Here is a 19,567-nt window from a genome sequence, read left to right as displayed (position 1 = left end):
GGAAAGAGAAAGGGGAAGGAGTTTCTGGAACACCGACCTGAGCAGTGGGCTGTACAGCAGACAGCTGCTCTGCACCCCAGCAAGCGCTGCACAAACTCGCACCCCTCACTTCCCAGCTCTTCTGTAGCTGGAAAAGCTGACAGACTTCCACCGAGGCTAATTATATTCCACATGTTATCAAAAATCTAATCTGAGACGAGAGAGTCATCGAGCTGCAATTATTGTAAAAATAATTCACTGTTGACTGACTTCACGAAAAGGGAGATGAACATAATTGCAAAGCACAATATCTCATTATTTTATTTCTTTTTAATGAAAATATTATTGAATTACTTCTCCAGGGGTAGGTGTGATGAATAAGGCTGAGTCATTCTGAAGCTGGGGTCACTAATTGCAGCCCCTGACAGCACATGCTGAACTCAATGGAGTCCCAAATTACCTGCACTTTGAAATCACATAATGATTTATTGACATACAGTATGTGCACACCATGCGCACTGGATATATCCTGCAGAAAAAGGCAAAACACCACAGGCGAAAATAGTTTTATGTCAATTGTTAGTATATAGACAGAGGATGTGTTTGTTACAGTGTTTGTACGTGACTATATCTTACATTAGAGTAAAAATTTTTAGGCTGTGGAGCCTTCTCACACACCTGTAGAAGGCTCCACAGCCGAAACACTGTGTCTTTTCTTTTCTTCTCAGCAGGGAATTAACCTTTACTTGTTCCTCAGCAGCCTACGCATGCTGATGCAGCTCCCTACTTGTATATCTTCATTATCCTGTTAATAGTGTCAATGTATTTAGCAATTAAGAGCTATCCTAAAAGTGCAAGGTTAAAAGATTGCAGTTATTTCTTTGTACCATATTTTCCTAATTGCACACACAACGATTCATGTTTAAAAATTGATTCATTCAAAATGAGTCGTCTATCTGCACTTTAACAAGGTTACAGCAACTAAACTCCACGCCATCCGTGGGAAGTGGAGCTTATGTGAGAAAAAAAAAACTTTAGTTAAAAAAAACCTTCAAAACGTGGAACATTACAATTCATTACTCTGGGTCTGTATCTTAAGTTTGAAATGCAAAAATGAAATGTTAGAGTTCCTGTCTTCTGCAGTGTAATAAATTCCTGCAGAATCTCTTAATCTGCCATTCCTGAAAAACAAGGGCTGCCTAGTTGAGGTCAGACTATTTTTTAATCACCAGGTGATTATTGTGCAAAGGCGCAATTATTGATTAAACTTTGTATTCAAGATCAGGAATTTTTTTAATTTTGACCTTAAATTAAATAAAAATTGAAAGAATAACGGTCAGAACAAATGTTGAGAATTTATTTTCTTATTTTTATTTTAAACACACAAGAGGTTGTTTTTTTTTTAAACGAAGAAAGGATGGAACTTTTTTTAATACTGGTATGGATAAGTAATTAATCTCATCTCTGTCTCTCTTTCATGTGACAGCATATTTCTTCAGTAAGCGATCAGACCTTTCATCTAAATTTGATGCAAAATAACACTTTAGAATGGCTTTGCGTGAATGATCGTGAATGTGGTGAGTTTTATTCAGAGCAGGAAGTAATTAGAGGTTTTCTTCTCTAAATTGCAATCGAAGGAAAACAAAATTCCTTGGTAGGACCGCTGTATTTTTCTCCTTCTTAGTTTGTATAATTAAAATAGATCTCACTGTCTAAATTAAATTCCACTGCCCGATACAGCATAAAGAAAACCCTTTTAATCGCAATGAATGGCCTGCATTTTAACCACCGATACATTTCACCAGAGTTTAAATGCAGCCTGTTAAGGCTGAGATGACAAAGAAACACTAATTGATTTTTTTTTAAATAACTGATTTGTATTGCACAAAGACCCTCACTCCATTCTCGGTTCGTGAAATTCTATTATTTATTTTTATTAATTATTCAATAATACTTCGTGATCCGCAGATAGGGGAGATCGGCAGGATGTGTAGCCTGAGCCGTGGGGCTCACGCAAACGATTGAGAGAGAGACTTTTATTTTTAACGTGACACACAAGCCGTTCGGAAAGCGAACTAAGCTGCTAAACTGCCAAAGCCGCTGTGCATAATGTCTCTGACTGTGCGCTTGAAACACGCAGACACATTGCCAGGGGGTGACATTGTGTGGAAGCTGTCCCCCTTCTCTGCTCTGTGCCGGGGCTGTGGACTCAGGGCCCATTCCCAAACAGCCGGGTGCTACAGCTCAGACCCCCCATTAACCCGGACCAAGGGGAACACACACAATGCAAAATCGGTTAAGTACATGTCTACCGGAAGAAGAAAAGAAGTTTAATTAGCATTCTGTGCAAGGGTGGGACCATTAGTACTTAATTAGCAGTAAGAGCACAGTTCACACAGAGGCGAGACCTATACAATATCCCTAAGGTCTATTCAGGGCTGCTCAGCAAATGAGCAGAACAAACCTCTTTGTGAGCCTCTGTGTGTGTCTGCGTCCACATCCTTCCAGACCTCTACATGTTTGCATTCGTTTTTGTGTCTTAGCCTGAATTTTGCTTTTCTAGGATGAGGAAAATATGCTACAATTGCAAATGCATCACATTTTTAAAAAAAAATTTAATGTGCTGAATTCATTGCTTTATTGTCTGCAATAATGTGCAATCGAGAAATTGTTGAAATAGAGAGGCAGGAGCTCTCAGGATCTCGATCTGCAGCATTCCATTACTCCCATGGGCTCTTGTTTATGGGACCTGTATTCTTGTCGTGGTACAGCCTGATTTTAAAAATCCCACTTCAGCTGAGGAAGCAGACTACATTAATTGTCATCACATTAACATGTAAATCTCAGGTGCACAACCTTAGTCCTGGAGGGGTTTCAGGGTTGTACTCCACTTATGCTCTTAGCTACCTAATGGGACGACTTATTACTCTAACCGGACTAGTGAAATGTCAAAGGTCTGAAGCCTTAAGCCTAAGGAGACCTGTGGGACCAACTGGATGGTGGCCGTTGAGGACTGGGCTTGTGTAAATTTGTGTAATAAAGTAACATGGCTCAGAAACGTGATGACACTCAAAGCAGTCCACCGCTATACATGCTCTGTTCTGCTTTGTTGAATATCTGGTTTACAGTACTATTCATTTCCACCCTGTAGTTTCAGCCCCTCTCCATAGTGGCTATTTCTTCTGAGAAGAAGAGGGACTTCTTCTGATGTACCTGCTGGCACCTCTGTGTGTGTAGCGCCCCCTTTAGTTTTGGCTGAGTGGGGTAACCCACCCCCCCCATGTCTCCCACGCCCGCCCGCTACCTGAAGTCGACAGCGAGACTGAGCTGAGAGCTTTGCTCTCTACAGGACCACTTCACTGAGATCACCCAGCAACCCCCCCCCCCCCCAACCCCCCAACTCACAAACTCCCCCCAGAGCACTGCACAGGGGGTACGTTTCCCTTCCCGAAACTTGAGAGGGGAACCTGTCATTTTCCAATTTTCTATGAATGCCATGCAGGCAGGATCGAATGTCTTTTTCCCACCAGGCTTCACAATCTGCACCAGCGGGCTCTCGTGTGTAATGCTAGAGTTAAATTAATGCTTTGATGCTGGGTAATAGTTTATGACAGATAGCCTTGACAAGAAAGCTGATGTGTTGTTCCAGGAAAGACACAGCAGGAGCTTTCTAAAGGCTCAGTGCTGACATACCTGTAAGATTATACCTGGCTGGCTAGTAGGGACTCTGAAAGCTGTAATTTCATTGAGAAATATAATTATACTTCCCCACCTTCCTGCTTAATCTGCAGCTCTTTGCTAGTGAAGCTTATGTATGAACTGGTTTTCCTCTAAGATTTAAGTATCACATCAGAGAGCAATCTTCACACTGTGCTCATTTCAAGAATTGTAATTAATATCAGAATATTTTTTTAAAAACTTTTATTTGCTCCCAGAAACAGTGTCTGTGTTACTGCTGGGATATCTTAAAGTGAGCACTCCAATTTCACAAGCATGCTGTATTTGGATTTTACAACATACGAGAAATAAAAATGAGATTTTAGAGCAGGCTCAACAGAAATTGTGATGACTTTGCAGGGGACCCTGTAGCACAAAAGATGGGAATTGTTTTCATGAATGAACAGAATTCATTGGTGTACTGTAATACACCAACGCACGACATGGGCCTGGAGTACTTTGACAGGCCTGAGGCCTCTGTCAATTGCCTGTGACCCCAGGAGACTCACAGAAGGAGAAAGAAAGTCAAACCGTGCCCTGTATGTGTTGAACAGCCAGTACTTTCTACTTCTTAGATTTTCTGGCTGTATTTTATGATCTTGTGAAATCTTCACTCCAGCTTTGGAAGGCGAGTTGACTTGTCTTTTATAAATATTTGAAATGTTAGAAAAACCAAGATGAAGTCCTGCGTTTCCCTAGGTGAAGTAAAGCTGCACGCGTCACGGAGCTGTCTTCCTTTCGGCTGTCTGATGTATCAGGGCTGCTGGGAGGAAGAGCCGTTCTCCCTCCCGCCGCAGGGCCAGAGAGGTCCGCCAGGTCTCGAGGCAACACTGTGAACTCACTCGGCCTCCAGCGGTGCTTCTTGGCCACCTTCCCCTGTGCCGGACAGTACAGCCAGGCGTGTGAGAACTTCCGAGACGGCGACACAGACATTGTCACTTATTCAGACCTGCTCGTTATCGGCTACAGGCCCTAACGATTTTGGCCCAACTGCAACACTGCCTGACAGGAGTAATCGCTCAAGTCCAGATTAATGTGTGTGTGTGCCACAGTGCCGGGAAGGGACATGTGTCACAATTAACTACCAGCTCGTTTAGATGTAGTAATCCTAACATATTTAAAGAGGAAATTATATGGGAATGTTTAAGGTTATTTTAATGTTTGTGTTGCTGTGTATGATGGCAGTGAAACTGTTCCTATTATCAGGATAAATTATCTAACAAGTTAGTTAAAAAACATTTTTTTCATTTAAATCATATTTCCAATTATAGACATCTTTATACAGCCCTGTATCTGCAGCTTTCCTTCCAAATTCTGAAATTCTATTTATCGATAGCTACACACCTGACCAAATACATAGTTCTATTTTTGTTTGCTGTTCATGAAAGATACTACGTGATTAATTTAATTTCCATTGTTTTACAATGTTTGATAGCGTACTTCTATAAAAATATTGGACAATACCGTAAGCTGGGGTACACTGTGTGTAATTAGATTATAGTTTTTTGTCAAATGCAAACAAAAATAATTGTAAAAATGGTGCTGACATAAGTATCACCTTGTCAGAGAGTAGCTGAAACTTCCAGAGAAAATGAGTCGCCTCTAATCCAATGCTTATTTTTCTAAAAACTTTTTTAAAAACCCTTCTTAAGACAGTTTCAACAAATTTACAAACATCATTAAAAGTTATGCAAATAAAGTATACAAAGTAAACTGGTATTTGCTCGGGCCATATTAGCTCTGCTGACAAAGGCGTGTCTATAAATTGAACCATCACAGTTTGCCAGGTCGTCCCTGTTTCTGCCTCATACTGCTGTGGCGTTTGAGAACTCGGTTTTAGCAAATTCATTAGCAGAGCAGCATCCAAAACAGTTGCCTTGAAGCTCCTTTGACACTTTAGCAAAGAGCTGTATCTAATGCAAGCGGTTTGAGCGGGTACGGGCAGATTGTTTCCACATCAGGCCCACGGCGGCTCATCCTGCGGTCGGTACCGTCAAGCAGACGAGAGAGCAGGTGGGAGCACTTGAACCCACAACCCATCAGTCCGGAGAGCCCGGAGACTATCTGCGCGCTCCTTTTCAAACATTCGTTACGCAGGCTCCTTGTACAACTATTTACAACATTCTGTGGTCAATTATTTACATTGAGTTTTTGGAACAGAAACATCAAGTGGAGAAGTAAAAAAGAATATATCTAGAAACAATACAAAAACACAACCAGGTAGATGGAGAGCGTTGCTTCTCGTAGGATCGGAGATCCCTTAAGCTGCGGAGATCTGGGAATCTTCAAAGAGAAAGTTGGCCCGGCCGGGTATTGTACCAGCGGTTTCACAGTTTAGCACATCTTTAAACGGAAAAGCTGTTCCTACGATATGTGATTTGTCTATTACTGGTTCTAGAATGGACCTCTGTGCATGGGACTGGAAATGAGTTATTGTGGTTGTGGAGAAAAGTTTTTGTACAGATTGCAGACTCTGTGCACCTTTACTGTCTGCGTTCGGGTGAAGGCGTGAGTGCCTCGGATTGGGAGCTTGAGAGTATTGTGTCCAGATATTCAGTGTCCAGTCCGTTGGACAGTAGCCACTTTACAGTAGGCAAACAAAAAAAAATCTTTCATCGTGTCGCGCCGTTGCGTTTGTTCTTTATTCCAGATCTGAACTCCGGGTCAGTTCCCCAGCCAAGTTTTCCGGCCTGCTATATTGTCTATTCTGCTCAGCTATTTAAAAAATGTTGAATATCAACAATGGCTTTCAGCGGTGTATTGTCAACTTTTGTATGAAGCAATCTTGGTTGAATGAGACGGTCCCAGTGCTGAATTCTCCCTCCACCGAGCGCAGGGGGACTGCAGGCTCCTGCCCGCGCGCGAGGTACTGGCCAAACGCAACCGTGCAGCTTCTTTTCACCGGTCTAGCGGGTGCCGTGCGTGACCGCAGGGTGCGTGCACACAGACAAGTGTGCCCACGAGCGTCAGTCCTTTCATGCCATTCAGGGGCGACGGCGCGGCCCGCCTTTAGGTGAGTCTTTTTGTGTGCGGTTCATTCTGGCGGGGGTGTAATAAACGCGTTATCCGTTGTGAATATGTTGTCTCATGGCGCGAGGTTGTAAGGTAGAAGTCGCAATTACCGCTTGCTTGTTTTGTAAGACTGGTGTGAAAGTGCTGTCACGTGTGTGTGTGTGTGTGTGTGCATAGGTGCACGTGCTGGTGTCACATCTGTCAAAGCTCGTCCTAGGAGATTGCCTGCAATGTTGCAAGTTTTGCTTTTTAGTACCTTGGGTTTTCCAAAACAAAACTTCATTTGTGTGCTGCCTTTGATACAATTAGTGATTTGCTGTGATGTTGTGATTTTTTTGTGATACGATGATATTTTGTGATATTCTGATATTGTGTGTGAAATCTTAATTATTGCGCCTCAATACAGAAACGTTAGAATTACGACAAAGAACCTGGAATCGAGAAGATAGCCTAAGACGTATTTTAGAAAACATTACCCACTCTGTATTTTACCATTTTAATTTTTAAACGAGATTTATTTCCATAGCCAAGGAAATGTATCCTTGACACAACGATGTGTTGACTTTTATTTTTGCTTTTCAATATGTTTAAGAATCCTCACTTTACAATTTGCTCCAGTCTCAGTCTTTTAAAGGAAATCTGTATTTTATAGTGCAAGATATACTTCAACCCCGGTGTTTTTATAATGGCTCTGGTTGATGCTGTTGCAATCTGTATGAGAGGTTCCCTATGAGGGAAATATTATACCTTTTCTAAAAAGAAGTGAAGGCATAGCTGCACAGCGCCTGGCGTGGAGGAATTTTTCAAGACCCCACAACTTAAAATATCATAAAGTGATCAACGAAATTTAACTTCATTAAATCAATCCCAAAATGAACGAAAGAGTGCACAATTAGTTTTAAGCCATATATTAGAAAACTGTTACGTGTCACTGTCTTCAGCAAATTAATCTTAGTTACAGGTATTTGTGGTATCATGAGAAAAAAACGTAGTAATATCAGCAATAACAAAGAGGGAATAGAAATGTTGCGTTTGTATCGTCAAAATATTTCCTAATTGTTCTTGTATTTTAATTTTTTAAATGCTGTAAAAATGACAAAAAATAATGATGATTGTGGAAGATTTGACTCCGAGATTAAGCCTCTTCAGAGTTTTAAAGCCCTTAATGAACATTACCCCCAACGATATGACACGCTGTGGCATGAAATTCGTGTTGCCAAATCATCAGGGCTTAATAAATAAATCATTCGTGCCTGTTAGGGTCTCATTCCTCTAATACAGTAATATTGTTTCAAGGGGTAATGAGGTGATAAATCATTGTGTTTTTTTACAGCACATTACCTCTGAAAACAGTCAATCCTTACACATATCTCGGACACTGGAGAGCGCTCAGCATTTCTGTCACATCGGTCTTCGGCATCGTAACGTAATTATTCTCTGAGCCGTGGCAGTTACGGAAATGTGGGTATTATATTTGCTAAAAGCACATCAAGTAAAGATACAGTGTTTTGAAGTGTCATGAAAGTACCGTTTTTAATTGTTTTGAGCCCCTATTTAATGTTCTGTGTTCATCCCCAGGAATTTTAGCCTTTGAAGACAAGTTTGCCGAAGACAAATATATAGACAAAATATAGGCATCACTTTTACCTCTCAAGATCCTAACTGCTGCGGCAGACACGGTCTAATTCCAGCGGTCGCAGATGCTTTTGAAGGCAATATGTTACTTAAAGCCTTAAGCTTCGACGCCAGAGTGCCCTTTCTTCTTCTAAAGCAGTTTATATTCTTTAAATAATTGCAGTTTTCTAAATCTGTTGAGGACGCTGGTGCACCATTAAAACAACAGCAACAACAGCAACAGCACAAAACTAGATTCTATTTGTTCTTTCTTCAGCAGAACAAAACAACACCAGTATCAATTGCCTACGTTTCCAATAAAAGCAGCTGGGTGTCGTAACAAACGCGAAGGACGTTTCAGTCAGGTCAGTGATCACGTTACGCAGTTTATAAGCTCTGCGATCAAACCGGCGACCGTTGTAAAACATGTTGGAACTTGCGGAAGTACTATTTCGTGAGGGGAAAGAGAATCTCCGCGATCAACCTCGGCAACAGAAGAACACTTTTGGTTGTTTTTTTTTTCCGGCCGCTGGGATGCGGAAGAACAAGGGGAGAGGCTGTGTGCGGTCCCGCGCGGACTGGAGAGCCCCCCGACCCCCCTCTTTGTCCGGCTGTCAGTGCCCCCCCCCCCCCCCACCCCAGCACCGGCACCTTGGACCTGGCTTGGACAAGACAGTCTGCGCGGTATGGAGCTGTCAGCTGTGGAGAGATCGGCCCTCCGGCGGTCAACTACAGACTACGAGCTCCCCGACATTTCCATCACCCGCTCCCGAAAAAAAAGGCGTCCGCACGGCGGTCTGCGACCATAAAAAGGTCCGACGTGTCTGCGGATAACACGCCCGGAAGCAGAGAGCCTCCTTCGGGAAACGCACACCCCCTCCACCGAGTTTTAATCTGCTTTGCTTCCCCCCCTTTTTAAAAAAAAAAGAAAAGCAGATAGCAGAGTTGTGAAAAATGTCATAATTTCACGTCATGACGCCCGAAGGCGCAGTGGAGAAGATGTTTCCCCCCCCCCTAAAGAAGGGGGCCTTAGTTTGCAGCTCTCAGAAACACGGTGCGGTGAAATGCGTTCTGACTGTGGCTCTCTGCGTTTCTATTTGTATTCTTCTGGCCGGTCTGTTTTCACAGCTGCAGAAGCGGGCGCTCTGGTGAGTCTTGTCGGATTTTCAGTGGATACTTCTGTGAAAGCTTGGAGGTAAAAAGCGAGCCTTGCCACAGTGTCGGGTGGCGAGGTTGTGCTACTCTGCTCGCCTTGCGGTCCAGGAACAAGTCAATATCGATGGGTTCTTTGCAGCCTCTCAGGTGATTCGCCGAAACTGCATTGAACTTTGAGGTGGGCGTTATATCAGTTCATTATCCCACACGGCGTGAAAATACATGATAAAAAAATAAGCTTGTTTTTATTCTTTACCACCGTAGAAGGACCACAAACATCTCCTCCTCCTTTTAATTGTTTTAACCACACCGAAAAAAAAAAAACAGAACAAACGAAACCCAAAGAGAGCTGTCAGCTGTCAGCAGAACCCGCGCTGCTCGCCAGTCAGGCTCGCGCCCTCAGCGCACCTGCGCCGGTCCGGCGAGGCCCTTCCTCGAGTCCGACCCCCCTCCCCTGCTGGTGCGTGAACCCGTTGGGCAGCTGCCTGCGAGAGGTCAGCGCTGGGCAGGAGAGCTCCGGCTGGGTGCCTCCTCGGACTCGGACTCGCCCCCCTTGTCTCCGGAGAACGACGGGGGTAATGAGGGGACTGCGTTTTTAACTACTACCTTAATTGATTAATTAGTACGAGCTTTTCTTTCCCCAAAGAGAAGGGACATGCTTTCGGCTGCGGAGAAAGCAAAGTTCATCCAACTATTATCAAAAATCTGGAATCGCCACAGAAAGGGCTGAGGACTGAAAAAATCATCAACTTTTTCTAGATATGTTGGAAAGCAGCACCAATCGCGGCAGTGTTAAAAATATTTTTTACAACTATTTTAATTCCAGTGCCTACAATGTCTAGTCTGGCTTAAACCGGATTTCAGACAGAGACGGGAAAAAATGGAAAGTGCTTCTAAACTTGGTAACAAGACACATGGTTGTGGGAGTCTGGACCAGGTCAATAGCTCTGCTGTGTACCCCTGTTACCCTAGTGTCTTTCATGCAATGGCTGGTTGGAGTCCCTGGATTTATTAAATATTAAAAACCAAAGGATCTAGATGGGTAAAAAGGTTGCCTTGTGTTTGTCAGCTCTTGTATGTCTTGTGGTCCCATGAGTGTGATTTTAATCCTTAACCTGGCTTTGCCACAGCTCAAGTGCTGAATTTCTGCTGTGGCTTCTGCCTCTTTCTCTAGTTTACCTTATCAAGAACTGTCTTGGTACACATACTCTGTGGCTAAATGATTTGTAGGCCATGTGTCTACAATGTTTAGACTCCTGTGAGCTTGTTACGCTGTTGTCCCTTTCAAGTCAAGCATTAGAAACTGACTGAAGCTTACAGTACATTGTCTGGATGCATTTATAAGTGTACCACTTAGGTTGGCAATGTTTCATAAAGTTTACACTCTGTACTTTATAAGTTAGCACAAGCAATTTTATAACAAATGTGATAAAATTAAATGTTACTCTGTACATTTTCAGTTTTGAGGAATTGCTGAAACTCAGCAGCTGTGGGATATATTTGGCTCTTCTTAGACACCAGACTTATTAGAAATAAGGCAGGTTTACCCCCCAGGTGTTCCTAAAACTAAAATAATATAGTTTGGTTATATAATATTACTTTAATTTTATGTTTTAATATACAATTTTATTACTTAGCATTTTCTTGTTTCTGTAGCCAGTTAATAATGCACTTTGAAGGATACTCCCAAGTACTGTACAGGATTATTACACACAGGTACAGTTCAGTATGACCCAGGTACAGTACAGTGTGTCCCAGTTACAGCTCAGTATGACCCAGGTACAGTTCAGTATGACCCAGGTACAGTACAGTGTGTCCCAGTTACAGCTCAGTATGACCCAGGTACAGTACAGTGTCTCCCAAGTACTGTACAGGATTATTACACACAGGTACAGTACAGAATGACCCAGGTACAGTTCAGTATGACTCAGGTACAGTGCAGTGTGTCCCAGGTACAGTTCAGTATTATCACACCCAGGTACGGTACAGTGTGTCCCAGGTACAGTTCAGTATGACCCAGGTACGGTACAGTGTGTCCCAGGTACAGTACAGTATGTTGCAGCCCGGTGTGGAACAGTTGTGCTCTCCCTGACTCCAGCCACTGGAACACAGTCACCCTCACCCTCTCCCCCAAGGTTACCAGCCCAGACCTGGGCCCTGCTATCCATTATCCTGTCAAAACACTGAGTTTCGAACCATAGTTTCCGGAAGACTGAGAAATGCCTTTAATTAAATCATCAGTAATCCCAACATCATTTCCTCAGACAGAAGTTAATTAATGCTTTGGAGGGCGATGCCTAACTCTTAATTAAATTATGGTTCTTTTAGTAAGACCTTTACTGACACTAAATTTATGACCACTATCTCCACTATCTACTGCTCTGCGGTGACAGGAATTTGTCACTTTCACCTGAGTCCCACAGAGAAGGGGTGTAATAGAGCTTATAATTAATCTATCAATTTATACTTGTTTGTTTCTTTTTAAATGGCTTAATAAGCTACCTCTTGTAATTAGCACTGCAAGTATTAGCTTCGGTAAAAGCTACTGTTTCTACCATTAATATGCAAAATATTTCTATTATATATTAATTTTAGAGGCAAATACAGATAACAACTTAATGGTATTAATCATATTACAAAATTAGTTGTATTTAATTAATTAAAGATATGTGCGGCAATTAATTATGTACTTGTACAATATTATCTTTAACTAATGAAGTCCTGACAGTGAAAAGCTTACGAATTTAAAAGAGAAAGATTAGTAGAATCTCAATTGGTTTTAAAACAAAAGCATACTGAATGCACAGGCATTCTGTTAAACAGAATTTGTCTTTTCAGCAGTTTTGTCCTAAAAAAGGGAAAATGTTTCCATTGTTTTATTTAACTGTAAGACATAGTAATGATTAAAAAGATACATAGCTATTAGCAAGTGTTTTAATTAGCAGAAGAAGACACAATGAGTTTGTTAGTAATCTTCGCTTATAGAAAAGCACAGACACATGAAAGGAAACTGAATGTGCAGGTTCTTGCAGCCACTGAAGCAAAATGTAGTTATCAATCCTCTGGTACAGGTGCTGTATGGGTCTCTTGACTGTGTGTAATCAAAGAAAGCAATAAGAAACTGAGGAATTTATTTTTTTAGTTGATTTTTCGAAAACAAGCAAATCTCACTTCCTTAGAATCGAAACTAAAACATAAAAGCTGAAGATGTCAGCAGAAACTAAGGAGAAGTGGATACAGGCCTGAGAACAAGAGGCACATCTTCAGGCAAAGGGTTGTGGGAGTCTGGAACAAGACAAGAGAAGGATCACTTTATTGGCCATATACAATTTCTTGCATTAGGAATTTGTCTATTCGCATACCCCAGCTTGCTCTCCATGAGACGCACAGATAGGGAGAGAAGCTGAGGGTCAGCGCACAGGGTCAGTCATTTATACAGCACCCCTGGAGCAGCTGGGGTTAAGGGCCTTGCTCAGGGGCCCAATGGAGTAGAGTTTCTCTGCCAGCCAGTGGATTTGAACTGGCAACCTTCCAGCCACAGGTGCAGATCCTTAGCCACAGAGCCACTGCTCCACCCCAAAGCTTGTTGTACTGTGCAAGCTAGTGGAAGCTTGTACTCTAGCTTCCTTTATTAAACAGCCAGACAGCCAGACAGGATCCTGGGAACAATTAGCTACAAACAACCCACTGAGCGTGACAGGCTAAATGGCACGTGCTTCCTTGTCACCTTCCTCATACTGTCATAACTAAACCCAAAAGATGCTGCCGCTAGACGAAAAGCCAAAGAGGAAATTTCCTGCAACTCTGGCCTCTTGGATTGAAAAGCTTTTTGATGCAAGTGGGAGTTGTCCTGTAATCACATCTCATTCTGGTTATCCAACTGCACAAGGCACATCCGCTTTCTGCTTTCGAAGCAGAGCCAAATAATCTCAGAGTTATTTGGTGCTGTTGTGTTTGTCAAATTCTGATGCAGGGCAGATTAAGGCGTTGGGTCTTTATATGATATTGCACTTCCAGCAACACCAGTACCACCCAGAAACTGATGTGGCACTCAGACCAGGTGATTGGCTATTTAACGTCTTGGCTGCAGAGCGGGTAAAATCCTTAAATGTGCCCTCTGAGCTCCAGAATTGAGTTTCTAGTGTTTCTTGACACCATTCCAAAGGCTCACATATCTCACACCTAGAAAGATTCACTGACTCAGAAACTAATATATACATTTATAATAATTTTATGGTCAATTAAAACAGTAATCCATTAGGAATTATTTTTGACAGCTTAATATCATATTCGTCTTTTAGATTTTTTTTTTCCATTTAACGGATCATATACCAAACACATTTATTGTGCATAAATCACAGTTTTTCCACCTGTCCAAAAAGTAGCAATTCAAACCTGTCACATTTTGTGGATAAAGTTTTTCTAGAAGGATAAAAGCATTTATAACCTTTACTTAGTGAACTCGGGTGCTTTTCGGTTTCCTTGGAACATTCAGATTTGGAATTTTTCGCGACTCGCGCGTTTGCTTGTGTAGAATGTAAAACACAGCATAATTGTTTCTAAAACATTTCTTTTAATATAAAGCTGCAGGAATTGCAGGGCGCAAATCAATGGAATTATAATTGCAGGAAATCAATAGAATTATAAACGTGAAATTATTATTTTAACCCCAGTTTCTAGTTCAAATGAAAAAGCAATAGATTTGATCGTGTTTTGTTGTGTGGTGCTGGGGTCGCTGCAAGTATGGGGCAATGCATCAAGTAAATCTAACAAGCTGCAGTGTTCTTCTGGTCAATTCACAGAATTTTTTTAAATTGGAATAAAATGTTCTCATTTTGTTTTCCATTCAGAATAAGTCGACTCAATGTCACACACGTTAGATTTTATTTTATTTTTTTTAAATAAGCCAAGTCACTTCTAGCAAGAGGTGAATGCTTCGGAACATCAGAACAGGTGATGGCGATTCGGGCTGTCTGCCGGTCCCTCGTCTCTCGTTCTTCCTCTAACTCTCTTCCTCTCTTCTCCCTCTCCCTCTCGGAGAGCGATGCCGCTCGCTCCCGCAGCCATGCGAGATGGAATGCGGTGAGTGTTCCGCGGTCACGCCTTGTCTGTTCCTGACAGCCGCGGGTTAAAGAGATTACATCGGGGTCTGTGTCAGCAGCATCTGCCGGGCCCAGCTCTCAATGTAACATAATGACGGAGGATATGCTTGGTCTGCTGGAAAAAGAGACTGCTGTTTTAGGCATTCTTCACCGATGGCTATTGGAAATAAATAGCGTGTTGCTACTGGATGTCAGGGGAGACCGAGTTTAATTGAGATGGTGGCTTTTTTTATTTAGCGAGCAGAGCAGACGGCAGAAGCGCACAGGACGTGGGCAAGGGTTGAAGCCGGCACACTTCTCACTCCTGCTCCTGCGATGCAATGAAACACTGCCCTGTGATAGAAGTAATCAGCATTAACACATGCCCGCCGCAGAGCTGCTGATATTCCTGCACCTACACGTGTACATAAAGCTGTACTGTTCTCCGGAAGAAAGGCACCGCTTTCGTGGTCCATTCTGAACCGATGGTAGGAGAAGCTGAATTTGGCTCACTGAGTGTTTTCCTACATTTAGTGGCATGAATAGCGGTGTCTACATCTAAATAACTGAAGTGCTTTCAATTACACAGATGTGCCAATTGTAAGTAATTTATTCATCTCACAGCCTGTGAATAAACTTCCTGCCTTGCTCATCAAAACTAAATTCATTTAGACCTGTGCACCATAGCAAAGGATATGGCAGTTTTTTTCCCGTCTATCATTTAAAAGCGAAAGAATAGAGAAACTAGACAAATCTGTATTTACTCATGTACAGAATCCTCTGAAGATTCTGCAGCCGCTGCGATTTGCTCTGGTCAGCGGAGGTGTTTTGAACCCGTGTACAGAACCTAGGGAGATAATTGCGTTAATTAATGAGGTGAGGGGAGAGGTACAGATTGGGAAAGTATCGCATTCCCTTTAATTAGACGCCGCAAGAGCAGTCGATGCGGGTGCCCTTCGCTCCCAGTCGTGCTAAGAGGTAATTCCTACATCAGGATGACATGCCTGGAGCGAGCAGCCGAGAGGAAAGGGGTTTTAAGCTGACAATAAGGACTTTGGAGGAATGTAGAGGATTAGGCAGCTTAATGTGCCGTGAAGAAATTTATCATTGCTGACAATTCTCACAGTAGTTAGACAAACAGTGGAGACCGCATGGTCTCAGTACAGTGCACTGCGCAGCTTCTCAAAAACATAAGCAAACACATCGCCCGACTGTCAAGAACAGTATGCATATCACTGTCATATAATCATGTAACGGGCCGCTCTCGCTCCTCAGAGCTGCCAGTCTTTCACGTGGAGAGCAGGCTATCTTCTCATCTCCACCCAAAACACAACCAGCCACATCCGGGACTTTTAACAGGTGCTCTGATCCAGATGGGGTGTTGAAGACAGTGAAAGAAACGTTAGTTAGACTTCCTTAAGCACACGGTGCCTTTGTGAAATGATATTTCACAGTTAAACATAAGGATATTAATATTTGTACTTGAAATAATCAAATAATGTTCACATTTCGTAATTTCATGAAAGCTCATTTTGCGATCCGGTGGTTTTACTTGTGGTGGTGTTTATTGCCTTGTTGGCTGTTGTTAATATTCCCAAGGCTGGTGTAAAATTAAGGATTTTTTCATCACTCAGTCCGAAATGGCCTTCGCTGTTATTCCTTGTTCAAAGACATTATAAGTGTTCATTTTTGTCAGTATAAACCTTAACATTCGTGTTTGCACTAATTATCCAAAAGTGGCAATACCACGGGCAATAGCTTTGAAAGAGTCGTTTGAGATGTATTGGATTTTCATTTTCTCTTCTGTACAAAACAGGTCAATTAAAATGCACCGCGCAGCCTTAGCGAGGAGATGGCCGAGTTATCTGTGGACGTTCAGTTTCAATCTGCTGCAATTAGCTGTCAAGGCTATGGGTGCGTGCGAACGGAGCAGTTTTAAAAGAACGAGATAAATATTACCCCACTTCTAGTCTGCTGATGAAAAGGACTAAAAGGACACTGTCAGTTTTTTTAGAGGAGTTAATCAGACTCCATGTGAGCACTGATGAGGTTATGTTTTTAAAGTTCAGTGGGGAGTTTTCGTGACCTTTCTGCTAGATCATGTGTGAGTCCGCTGGCAGAGGCAGTGGGGTGTGTCTTATTAGTGCATCCGGTAGTCTAAATCAATCATGCATGTTCTGATACTATTAACAGCAAAGATAAATTAAACCATATCTTCTTATTTTTAGAGCTTTCAACAGTACGGTTTTAAGCCTACTTATTTATAATCTATTCGATTTAATAAATACGTAGTTTCATCATACCACCTATTTCTGATAGAGTCTAGATAAGCGCAGCAGGATCTATCAAGAAGTCTAACCAATTAGATAGGTCTGATAAACTATGGTAACATTCCCAGAAAGCAACATTAACATTTTTCTGACATGTCGTTTTTTTTCTACGCCTTACGTCGCAAGCAGGATAATGTTATTTTTAGGATTCAGCTTGGAAAAGGTTAAGTTGATTCGTCTGTTAGGGCAGTTTTGCTGTGTCTTTCTGGTGTCTTCCTACCAACAAGCTCTGCGTTGGCCACCCGGGAGCCGGAAGGCCCGTTAACAGCTTTCTCTGTCCAGTGTTATATAAGCTGTGGCGTATTATTCTCTCTCAGCTGACGTTTTACATTGACGGCGGACTTGAAGCTGTCAGGAACTGAAATGGAAGACGGCAAAATGCGTCAAGGCGTTTCTTGTTTATTATAGCAATAGACCGAGCTGCAGTATCAGGGGTGACTTTCGAAGAACACAATTAGAGCAGATGTCCTCAACAGTCTGATACAGAGAGGTGCTGAGACATCCGAAGAAGGCTCAACAGCCGAAACGCTGTTTCTTCTTAATGTAGACCTTGAACCACAAGCACGCGAAAAAAAGACAAGCAGCAATAGGATCGTTTTAACGGTTGGATGTTGGTTATTTCCTTTTCAATGATCTGATAAAATAATTATTAATTATGTATATATTTTTTAAACTGGCTGTTGATAATCCCATTTCTAATTCCATAGCTACTAACAGTGATGAAACAAATATGTAGGTTTTTTTATTTCACATATTGGAGGGGGAAAAAGTTTTTTAGAACCAACTGCACGTCCTCTTAAACGATAAGAAAACATACTTCAACTCATCTTTGCCTGCTCAATTTTACCAGTTGTATCCACCACCCCGAGTTGTTACTGGCAGTTATGTTTTCGATCTAATTGACACTGGAATTAATATTGTTTGTTGTAAAGTTCCGAAACGCAACCTAAGATGAGATCTTGAAGACATTTTTCAACTCGTCAGAATCCGACGGTCCCCAGTGTTGCTCAGCAGTTCTGTGATGTCTCTTGTCTTAATGCCCCGTTAATATTATTGAACCCGACTGGGCGCTTAGCCATTCCACTCGGTACAATGGGAATACCAGACCGTACTGAAATCGCGTCTTCATTTGCATCGCGGGTCCAAAAATCATGGAAATCTTAATGAGACTGTCTCTATTGTTGCGGTAATTGAAAAACCATTCTTCGTTAATTACTGCAACTCAACGGCCTTGTCCGTGGTCACTGGAGTGAGACAAAAATAAGTTATTGATGTCTGGAGCTTCAGTGCGGTTTAAAAGTGCATTTAATGTGATGTTTTACCGCCCTGCGTAATAACCTCGCAGTCTTTACCTTCCCGAAGGAAATCTCCACAGCTTCTCTAATATTATATTTACAATTTGTTTGTGTAAATTAATTATTATTATTATTATTATTATTATTATTATTATTATTATTATTGCACCGATGGTCAGCTGTAGGTTCAAATCCCGGGAGAGCCTTGATCAAGGAGAACAGTTCATCTGAACTGTTGCTGTAAAATACCCAGCTGTAAGAATAGGTGCAGAAGGAGTTCGGTTTGGATAAAAAACAGCAGCCCAGTAAATTAGTAATCACAATTATCGTGGTCAGCTGCGGTGATATGGTTGGCGTCAAGAATCCTGCTATTCTGCACTGCTGAAATGTTCAGAAAATGATACACTATCTTTTTTCGTTTTTTGTACTACTGCTCGATATTTCCAGAGGTTTGTTCTTGAACGTCTTTAGCATTGACGTGAAATGCAGCCCATTCTAACCCTGTTGACCCCAGCGCCGGTTATGCACCCTGGAAGTGCTTTTTGCACTGACCCCTTGAGCGCCGTCACACTTTGAATAGCTCCAATTTTTTAAGCAATGGGGTGGGTTTTCACATAAGGCGATGTTAAGAATCCAGGTCGTTTCATTTCATCGCCATTGTCGGTCTCCCACCTATTGTCCGCTCTCTAAAGCTAATTTCTCACCGATCGGAAAGCCTTATACCATGAAAAACTATCTGTTCCGCATCACCCAGCCCCCCCTTACTCCGCGCTGCACACCAACTCTCAAGGTCTATTTGTAGGAACTGCCATTTCATTTTCAAAATGAAAGAAAAAACTAATTCGCGGTGCCCGTGTGTCAATTAATGTAGAATACATTCTGATTCACAGCAAAGGTTTTTTGTAAACTGCGTTGCTCATAATATGTTGTGAGGCTGCCTGTTGCGGTAGAATGTCTCTATTACCATAGGCGCCTATCTGGGAGAGTATGAACAACGTGCTTCGCTCTAATTTGCCTTTAATGAATTGTTTATTAGCTGCTAATTAACAAGTTAGATTGGTGAAATTATGCCGCTGATTACCCTAATAAATGATGACCGCCGCCGAGTAGCTGTGAAGTGCGCTACCGAATTATTTGTCGTGTTTTTTTTTTCTCATGAAAATGAATCAGACAAATGGTTTTGTTCGGGAAATATTACAAGGGAAAATACGATTTAAATAATAAAGCAAAAAAAAATTAGCAGCTTTTAAAACACGACCCGTTCTGTTCAATGTGTGAGCTTGTTTCCTTAAATAATTAGGTTAGTTTTTCCTCGTGAATCTTCATTTTCTGCACGTCATTTGGAAAAAAAAATGTTTACATTTAAAGTAACTTAACTATTACA

Source organism: Atractosteus spatula, chromosome 9, assembly GCF_055471065.1.
Source record: "Atractosteus spatula isolate fAtrSpa1 chromosome 9, fAtrSpa1.hap1, whole genome shotgun sequence".
In the NCBI taxonomy this organism is placed as follows: domain Eukaryota; kingdom Metazoa; phylum Chordata; class Actinopteri; order Semionotiformes; family Lepisosteidae; genus Atractosteus; species Atractosteus spatula.
This window is presented reverse-complemented; position numbering follows the sequence as displayed.